An 8,169-nucleotide genomic window follows, 5' to 3' on the forward strand; every position below is an offset into this window, starting at 1 on the left:
CTCAGTCCACGCAGCTTCCACTGTCTCTCCGCTGCTCCTCTCATCTCTGTCTGCCCGACTTTTTATCCTCCGCTCCGGCTGCTACTGCGGAGATAATCAGGTCAGCCGATTACCACCACCTGTGTCAATTACCTTGACACTGCCTCCACGCACCCCTCCACACCTCTCTCTCCTGCAGCTGAGCTCTCCCACGCCCATCGCCACAAACGTGTCATTTGGTTTTAAAATACAGCTTCTTATAAATAGAGGGAGAGTTTATCAATAAATGAATACATACAGATAATAAGACACAATTTATTTGATTTCAGATTATTCCATTCTCTACAGGATGTTTAAGTGTTGATGCTTTTACATTCTTATTTCATAACTGCAGCTCAGGTACTGTGAAATATTACAACACTTAACATTAGAAATGCAACATTTCAGTCAGACAGACTTCATCAGGCACTGGTTACTTTTCTCTTCTTCTCTTGGGTCATTTCTATCTTGGAATCAGACGTCACTTAGTTTTACACTAAAGAACCTTAATATATCCCACACCTGTTCATGTCTTGGCCTTACTTTAACAAACAGAAATGATTTCAGGAGTTTCTACATCTGATTCTTGTCTTCTGATAGCAACATATTGTTTCCATTTAATCTGGCAAAATATCACTTTTACTGTCGCTACTCACGGTCCGGACAGCGTCACATCTAATTGAAAATCATAGCTGACGGTAATCCAAGTGTTTGCAGAACCAGCTGACCACCAGCTCATTTATTCAAAATGGCAGATTTTTAGCTAGCTTCATTAAACATTCTCCTGATTGTCCTTCTTGCTCCACATTTCCATGTTTCTTTTTTTGCTAAGTAATAACTTCCCAGTGTAAAAGGGTAGAGAAAGAACTTCATCATATGGAGTCTCGTCTTACCAACAATGTTTGGGTGATTGATTCCCTTCAGGACTTCCGCCTCCTCATTGAGGCGCTGCTGGTAAACAGCCACCTGTTTGGCTGCACATTTACTGTTGATCTTCTTAACAGCCCAAGGTGACGCATTCAGCTTTTCCATCCTAGGATGAAATTGATCAATAACCCCGTGTCAAGGTGCGTTGCATTATTACTAATACAGGCACACACAAACAAACATCAAAATCAGCATATGCTGCAGCTTGAAAAAAAATATAGCACTTTTAAACAAATTGTAGATGGATTTTCAAAGGTATACCAAAGCTAAAGTTGCACACGATCAATTTTAAAAGCTGATTATTTTGTTGTTAATTTGATGATTGCTTTGTTGTAAATGCCCACAGTTCATTCATTGTCCCATCCTGGCCGGCTGCAACTAACAAATATTTTAATTTTTGATTGATATGGGAGAAATTTGCTTGAACATTTGGTTTGATAAATTGCACGAAGTAGTAAAAATAGTAAAGCAGTTCCCCAAAGCTAAAGGAAGCGTCCTAAAATCGTTAGTTTTATCTAATACCAGCCCAAAGTTACTGAGATTATTGTGGCGCCAGTCCAGTTGAAAGTGTTTCGCATTGCTTTAAGATATGAGACTTAGTCATTCACCCAACAGAAGTAACATTACCTGAACTTCTCTCCTCTGTAACAACAAAACCGCTGCAGCTAAACGGCGCCGAACATTCAAAATGACAACCAGCTCAGTCGGTAAGGGGGCCGCGGAGGGACAAACAGAGCGCAAGTCGTTTGCGTTATTTACAGTTTTTCTCAATCGCTTTGATAGCCTACATTTCTCGAATCATCATCGACATTAGCAAAACAGTGAGTGTATTTCTCAAAACAATTCGTACAAATAGCAAAACACCGTGGATTAACTGCAAAAGCCAGTCTCTTGCTCAAAATCCTTAGTTCATCTCTCAAGAGTAAATATCTGTGTCAATGAACATGTCAGTGTCATCAGAATGACAAGTCATTGTGTGTGGATAAAACAGTCAAATTGCTTAGTCATGTTGTCATTGTAACAGTGTACTGTGGAGGGATGTTCTGATATAAACTATGGGTAAAGTTTTGATGCCAGTTATTGTAAATTGTAAGTTACACCTTAGTGTATGTGGGAGATTGATTGCAAGAGACTGGACAAGATTCACATTTAGGTTTTTACTGTTTGTATTGTATTTTGTTGACAGACCACGTTATTGTGATACAGAAAGGAATACAGCCCTGCATAGCAAAAAGAAAAACAAAAGTAGAAATATGAATATAGGACAATCTTCAGGGAAAACTGTACATGCAGTGTTGTAGGAATTACAATGCTGTCTTCTTACATCTCCTAACGTTCCTGTCTGTTGGGACACAAATACTCATCCACATCACGAATATCTTCTCTTGCGTCTTTGAGAGATTTTAGAAAATCCGAATTCTTCACACATTTCCTCATGGAGAAATTCAAGATTTACCTTGGAACAATTTACAAATTCAGGACAGATTTAGAAAAAAAAACATCGAATGAAAATGTATAGAAATATCACTGACATATTATGACAACTTCCATCCATCCATTATCTATATACCACTTTGTCCTCACGAGGGTTGCTGGAGCCAATCTGTTGCAGGGCTACAATCACACTCACACCTACAGGCAATTTAGAATAACCAATTAACCTCAGCATATTTATGGACTGTGGGAGGAAGCCGGAGTGCCCAGAGAAAACCCACACATGCACAGGGAGAACATGCAAACTCCATGCAGAAAGATCCCAGGCCCACCCCAGGATTTGAACCAAAGATCTTCTTGCTGCAAGGTAAAAGTGCTAACCACTACTCTACTGTGCGGCCCTATTATGACAACTTGTTAAATCATTTTACATGTTAAGACTTATGCGATGAATTAATGCCCAAATGTTGTGGAGATTGAGATTATTCAACAGAGACCTATTGTACATTTTGATCAACATGACATAAGCAACTGATCATGTACGAAACAGCAGAGAATTGTACATAATCATTTGCATGGATGTACCAAAGCATTTACAACTTGTTCAAAGAAGTGAGAAACTGCTATTTTGATTCCCCTGGCTCTGCTTCTGACAATAAATCACATTTTAAAAATGCATATTCATATCAGGGCTGCACAGTGGAGTAGTGGTTAGCACTTTTGCCTTGCAGCAAGAAGATCCCAGTTTGAATCCCGGGGTGGGCCTGGGATCTTCCTACATGGAGTTTCCATGTTCTCCCTGTGCATGCGTGGGTTTTCTCCAGGTACTCCAGCTTCCTCCCACAGTCCAAAAATATGCTGAGGTTAATTGATTACTCTAAATTGTTCGTCTGTATATGTAGCCCTGCGACAGACTGACTACCTGTCCAGGGTGTCCCCTGCCTTCGCCCGAGTCAGCTGGGATAGGCTCCAGCACCCCCCGCGACCCTAGTGAGGATAAAGCGGTGTATAGAGAATGGAGGGATATTCATATCATTCATCTTGATTCAATGAACCATTCTGGACTCATGGCTGCTGCTTGGTGCTGGATTTCTTTAGACTCTGAGGGGCTACAAGACAAAGTTTCCCAGTTATGTGGCCTGGCATCATATTTTTATTTAAATGATATAATATTATGAGATATGCCACAAGGCAACACAATTCACTGACTTCATAATTAATTTGAACGGTGGTTTGAAAGCAAAGCTCAACATCTTGTTGTACCGTTTCATTGTCCTCATTTGTCGTTTCAAACCACGAGCTCGTTTTAGTGAAAAAGTCCACAGTGACAGCACATTTGGCTGCATGTGTTTCCAGAGCGTTCCTCTTTTTAATTCTTGCTTTCTTCGCGCCACTCTTGTTCATTCTGTTTTCGATCTTTCAAACACCTCTGACTGTGGAGAAGTTTTTTCCACTTAGATGCTGTTCTGACACAGAGCCAGCAGATGTCACTCTTCTGTCAAAGTGGTTCACTGCTTCATGAAGCTTCCATCTCACTTTCACTAAAGAAGTCACCATTGCCTAGACACGTGTGTAAATGCACATAGAGAACTGATGGTTTTTGCTGCTACGTGTGATGCTGCAGGTGTTTATTAAAGTCAGAGGAAATAGTCTGATAACCAGCAGGTGTGGGCAGAAAACAGGACTGAATGAGGTGTAAGAATGTTTCTGCAAAATCCCAGAATTACATTCAGTGCAAACTGAGCATTATTGTTTCAAACATGAATCTAACACGTGTCAGATTTGAGGCACATTAGTATCTGGACTTTGGCAGACATTAAAGGGAAACTTTAATGAGATTTGCTTTCTAGCGTCCTGAGATTTGGATACAGACCACAACAAAGAGCGATCGCCAGGTAATGTGGAGGTTTTCGTTCACTTCTCATCTCTAGTATGTTGTGGGACACTCATTGAGACTATCCGAGCCGGTCAGTGTGGGGAAAAAAGCACGTTAGGGCGGACTTTGATGCGGGGGGGGGCAAGTTGCCCCATACTTTTCGCTAGCTGAGCTGCTAAGTTGCCTGCCTGGCTAAATACTGGAGCTGTGTCGAAAATTCATTTCTCCATCACTCACATGTATGAAATGATATATGAAAACAGACCCCAGGTTGAAAAAAACGAAGTTCCCCTTTAAGTCGATGTGTTATGTACTAGTTACCTGTTGGGGGCGCTGCGACCCCTAGACACAACCTGATCTACTCTGCCTGGGTGTCCTGGGTGATGGAGTGTGATGTTGAAAGAGCCGAAACAGTCCAGGAAGCATCACTGATGATGTGTTCAGGTTCATCAACTGTGTGTTGTATCTACTTCAGATGCGCTGCTTTGGATAAAAGCGTCTGATAAATGAAACTGTTGAATTGCAGTGAACAGCATACGACACAAGGGAGAACCAAAACAGGCAACAATGCATAATAGTTGGTTATGTTGCACAGCTCAGGTTGGAGCATCTCTAATTACTGACCACACACACACTGAGGATTTCAAATCTGCACTTTTCATTCTGAAACAATCTACAAGACCGAAACACTTAAACTGCTCCTCCTATTGTAACCAAATCTAACTTTTCTGCCTGGAACACATCCAGGGACTGAATGCATCCTGTAATCTAGGACAAGGATGCAGCATGAGCAGGGATTAATCAGAATAGAACAGAATAGCTACTTTATTGTCAACCGCAACAGACACTAGTTGGTGCACATTATGACTGAATTTCAGATACAATCTGTTAATGTTAGTGTATTTACTCCAAGTAAACACTCAACCAGCAGTATGTTCAAATACTGTGCAGTTTTAAGATGGAGTCCAGGTGTTTGTGAGAAACCAGTGGTTTGAAAGCACATTTTTTAAACTAATTTAGTTTGAGAACCATAACACATGCTCTCCAAAAATAAGTATAAAAGGAAGGGTGCATTATGTTACACTTTAAAACAAACAGAGTTCTGTTGTGTTCTTTTGTTTTTTATTTGAGGATCTCTCTTTTTGCAGTTGATCAGATCAACCATGTGGTGCCAGTGTGAAGGAAAAAAACTTCCTGTTGTTGGGAAGTTTAAAAACCTTCTGGTTGGGTTGAGGGTAGAGAGGAAGGAGAGAACATGAAGACTTTGGAGGTCGCTGAGGCCGACAACAGCAGATCAGAAACATGCAGCTCCAGATCCAGAGAAACCTGCAGAGGACAAAACACAAAGTCAGTGACATACAAAGGTGGCGTCTAACTGTTTGAAGACATAAAGAGGAGAGGAGAGAGGAGAGAGGAATACATCATGTGAAATCCTCCAGCAGCCTGGGTTGGAAAATGAACATTTTGAGAAAAAACTGAGTGTAACAATGAGCTAAATGCAGTTAAAGCTGTCATTCACAGCATCTGCATGGATATTTAAGTCACCTGTTATAATGACTCTGTCTGTACTAAGACTAAATTAGTGAAGAACTCTGAAAATTCAGATAGAAATTCTGAGGGAGAGGCAGGTGGGAGATGAACAACTAACAGAACTTAGAGACATTACAAAGGTGAACTGCAGAGATGGTGCATTTTAGTGTTCAAAGTCACCTTTTCATTTGGTTATTGATCTGATCTTTCATAAGATCGGGGGTCTTGGAGAGATGGCTCTAAAGACAGCAAAAAGAGAGAAAACTTTAATTGACTCAGACAAATAATTACATCTGAGCTAAATGACTTCACATACTCATATTAACATTAAGTTTCTAATTAGCCAGTCTATTTGATAAACTTACCTTGTGTTAATTGCATGGTCTCACGAGTCATGCACTGGTCCTGGATCTGCCTCCCGTCATCTCTGGTCCATCCTGTCTGAATCTGCTTGATGTCGTTGAAGCACCAATTCTTTAAAAAAAAGAGAGAGAGATACAGATGTATTTTTCAATTGATTCTGACATCACTACATTTTGTCAGACTGTGATGTGCTACATACTAAATCCCTGCAGTGTCTGTTGGCTCATTCTTTCTTTTCACATTTAAATTACCAGTGCATCCGGTAAAATCTCAATAAAGTTTCTTCTCCTCACAGGGCGGTCGTCGTCTCTGGCTTCATCTCTGTTGGGGCTCGGTCACTCGTCTTCAAATCGTCTTTGGGGTCGTCCTTGTCTTGGTCTTGGGTCCCGAGATCATCAGTCTGAAAGAAATCAAAAAGAAAAACGCGGCAGAATCTTGTCGACGTGTGTTATTGTTGAGATTTCAAAAATATTAGATATATGAATGCAAAGTCAAAATCCAAAACTCACCGTTTCATGCAGCAGCATTCACAGGGATCCTTACGTACCTCTCCTGGAAACTTCCCTCTGGCAGCGAGACTTTCACCCTCACACTACACTTACTATCTTAAATAACACATTTAACCACCCCTTTTAATCCCAGTGTGACTCTCCTGAACTGTGATCTTGTCACTGTGGACTCCACTGTGGGTCCAGGGTGGGATACAGACGCACATGTTGCTTCTCTGTGACATGCCGTCTGCATCCTGTTCACCTTCTGACAGAGCGGAGCTTCACTGTGAGGGGGGGCACCACAGGAGGTTTCCCACAATGCCCCCCAGATCCGCCCACACCTCTGACGGGCACCCTGACAAGAGTCCCACCGACAAGAACCGAGCTCAGACAGAATCACACAAAATACAGTCGAAGAAAATTCATCCAAATAAAGTTGGAATAGATCTGATCAGACATAATCACAAGAGATTCATTCAAATAAAAACTGACCAGATCACATCCAGAAAATCACACGTAGCTAAAATGTTTAAAACAAAACGGGGTAAATTTAATGAAATGAAAGGTTTGTGAACCTTCTTACCTGGAGGTTGGCTGGCAGGAAGTCCAGCAGCCCTCTTAGGTAAGGCAGGAGGCATCTGAGGAGAGAAACTCGCACACTGGTTAGAAAAAAATGCTAAGAGAGGACCTCCTGCATGTTTGTCAGCATTCTGTATGTTTGTCAGGAGGTCCCTCAACAGAAAAACTTGGAGGGGAAGAAGAGTCCTCCGATATCCTGCAACTCCAAGGGAGGGGAGAAAAAGAAGGGTGAGAGGGGGAGGAGGGGGAGTAGATAGGAGAGAGGGGGGAAGGGAGAAAAAGAAGAGTTTTTGGGGGGGTTTTTTGAGAAAAAGAAGAGCTTTTTTTTTTTGAGAAAAAGAAGAGTTTTTTTTGTTTTTTTAAGAAAAAGAAGTTTTTTGAGAATTTTTTTTCTTTTTTGAGAAAAAGAAGAGTTTTTTTGAGAAAAAGTTTTTTTATTTTTTGAGAAAAAGAAGAGGTTTTTGTTTTGTTTTTTTGAGAAAAAGACGAGTTTTTTTGTGGGGGGAGAGGTGGGGGGAGACAAGCGAGGACGCTTGGAGGGAGGGGGGAGGAGGAAGAGGGGGAGGAAGAGGAGAGAGGAGAGGGGGGGGAGACAAGCGAGGACGCTTGGAGGGAGGGGGGGAGGAGGAAGAGGGGGAGGAAGAGGAGAGAGGAGAAGGGGGGGGAGACAAGCGAGGACGCTTGGAGGGAGGGGGGGAGGAGGAAGAGGGGGAGGAAGAGGAGAGAGGAGAAGGGGGGGGAGACAAGCGAGGACGCTTGGAGGGAGGGGGGAGGAGGAAGAGGGGGAGGAAGAGGAGAGAGGAGAGGGGGGGGAGACAAGCGAGGACGCTTGGAGGGAGGGGGGAGGAGGAAGAGGGGGAGGAAGAGGAGAGAGGAGAAGGGGGGGGAGACAAGCGAGGACGCTTGGAGGGAGGGGGGGAGGAGGAAGAGGGGGAGGAAGAGGAGAGAGGA

General features: G+C 42.4%; 1 long non-coding RNA gene across 1 annotated transcript; it reads right to left on the reverse strand.

Moving 5' to 3' along the window:
• Positions 1–5,062: 5,062 nt before the first annotated feature.
• Positions 5,063–7,504, reverse strand: LOC127532204 (uncharacterized). Its single transcript, XR_007939603.1, has 4 exons — positions 6,400–7,504; positions 6,151–6,259; positions 5,966–6,024; positions 5,063–5,581 (listed from the first exon to the last, which is right to left on the reverse strand). It is a non-coding gene; the product is annotated as an uncharacterized LOC127532204 (long non-coding RNA).
• Between the last annotated feature and the right edge of the window lie 665 nt (positions 7,505–8,169).

This window comes from Acanthochromis polyacanthus, chromosome 22 (assembly GCF_021347895.1).
Source record: "Acanthochromis polyacanthus isolate Apoly-LR-REF ecotype Palm Island chromosome 22, KAUST_Apoly_ChrSc, whole genome shotgun sequence".
Taxonomy (NCBI): Eukaryota; Metazoa; Chordata; class Actinopteri; family Pomacentridae; genus Acanthochromis; species Acanthochromis polyacanthus.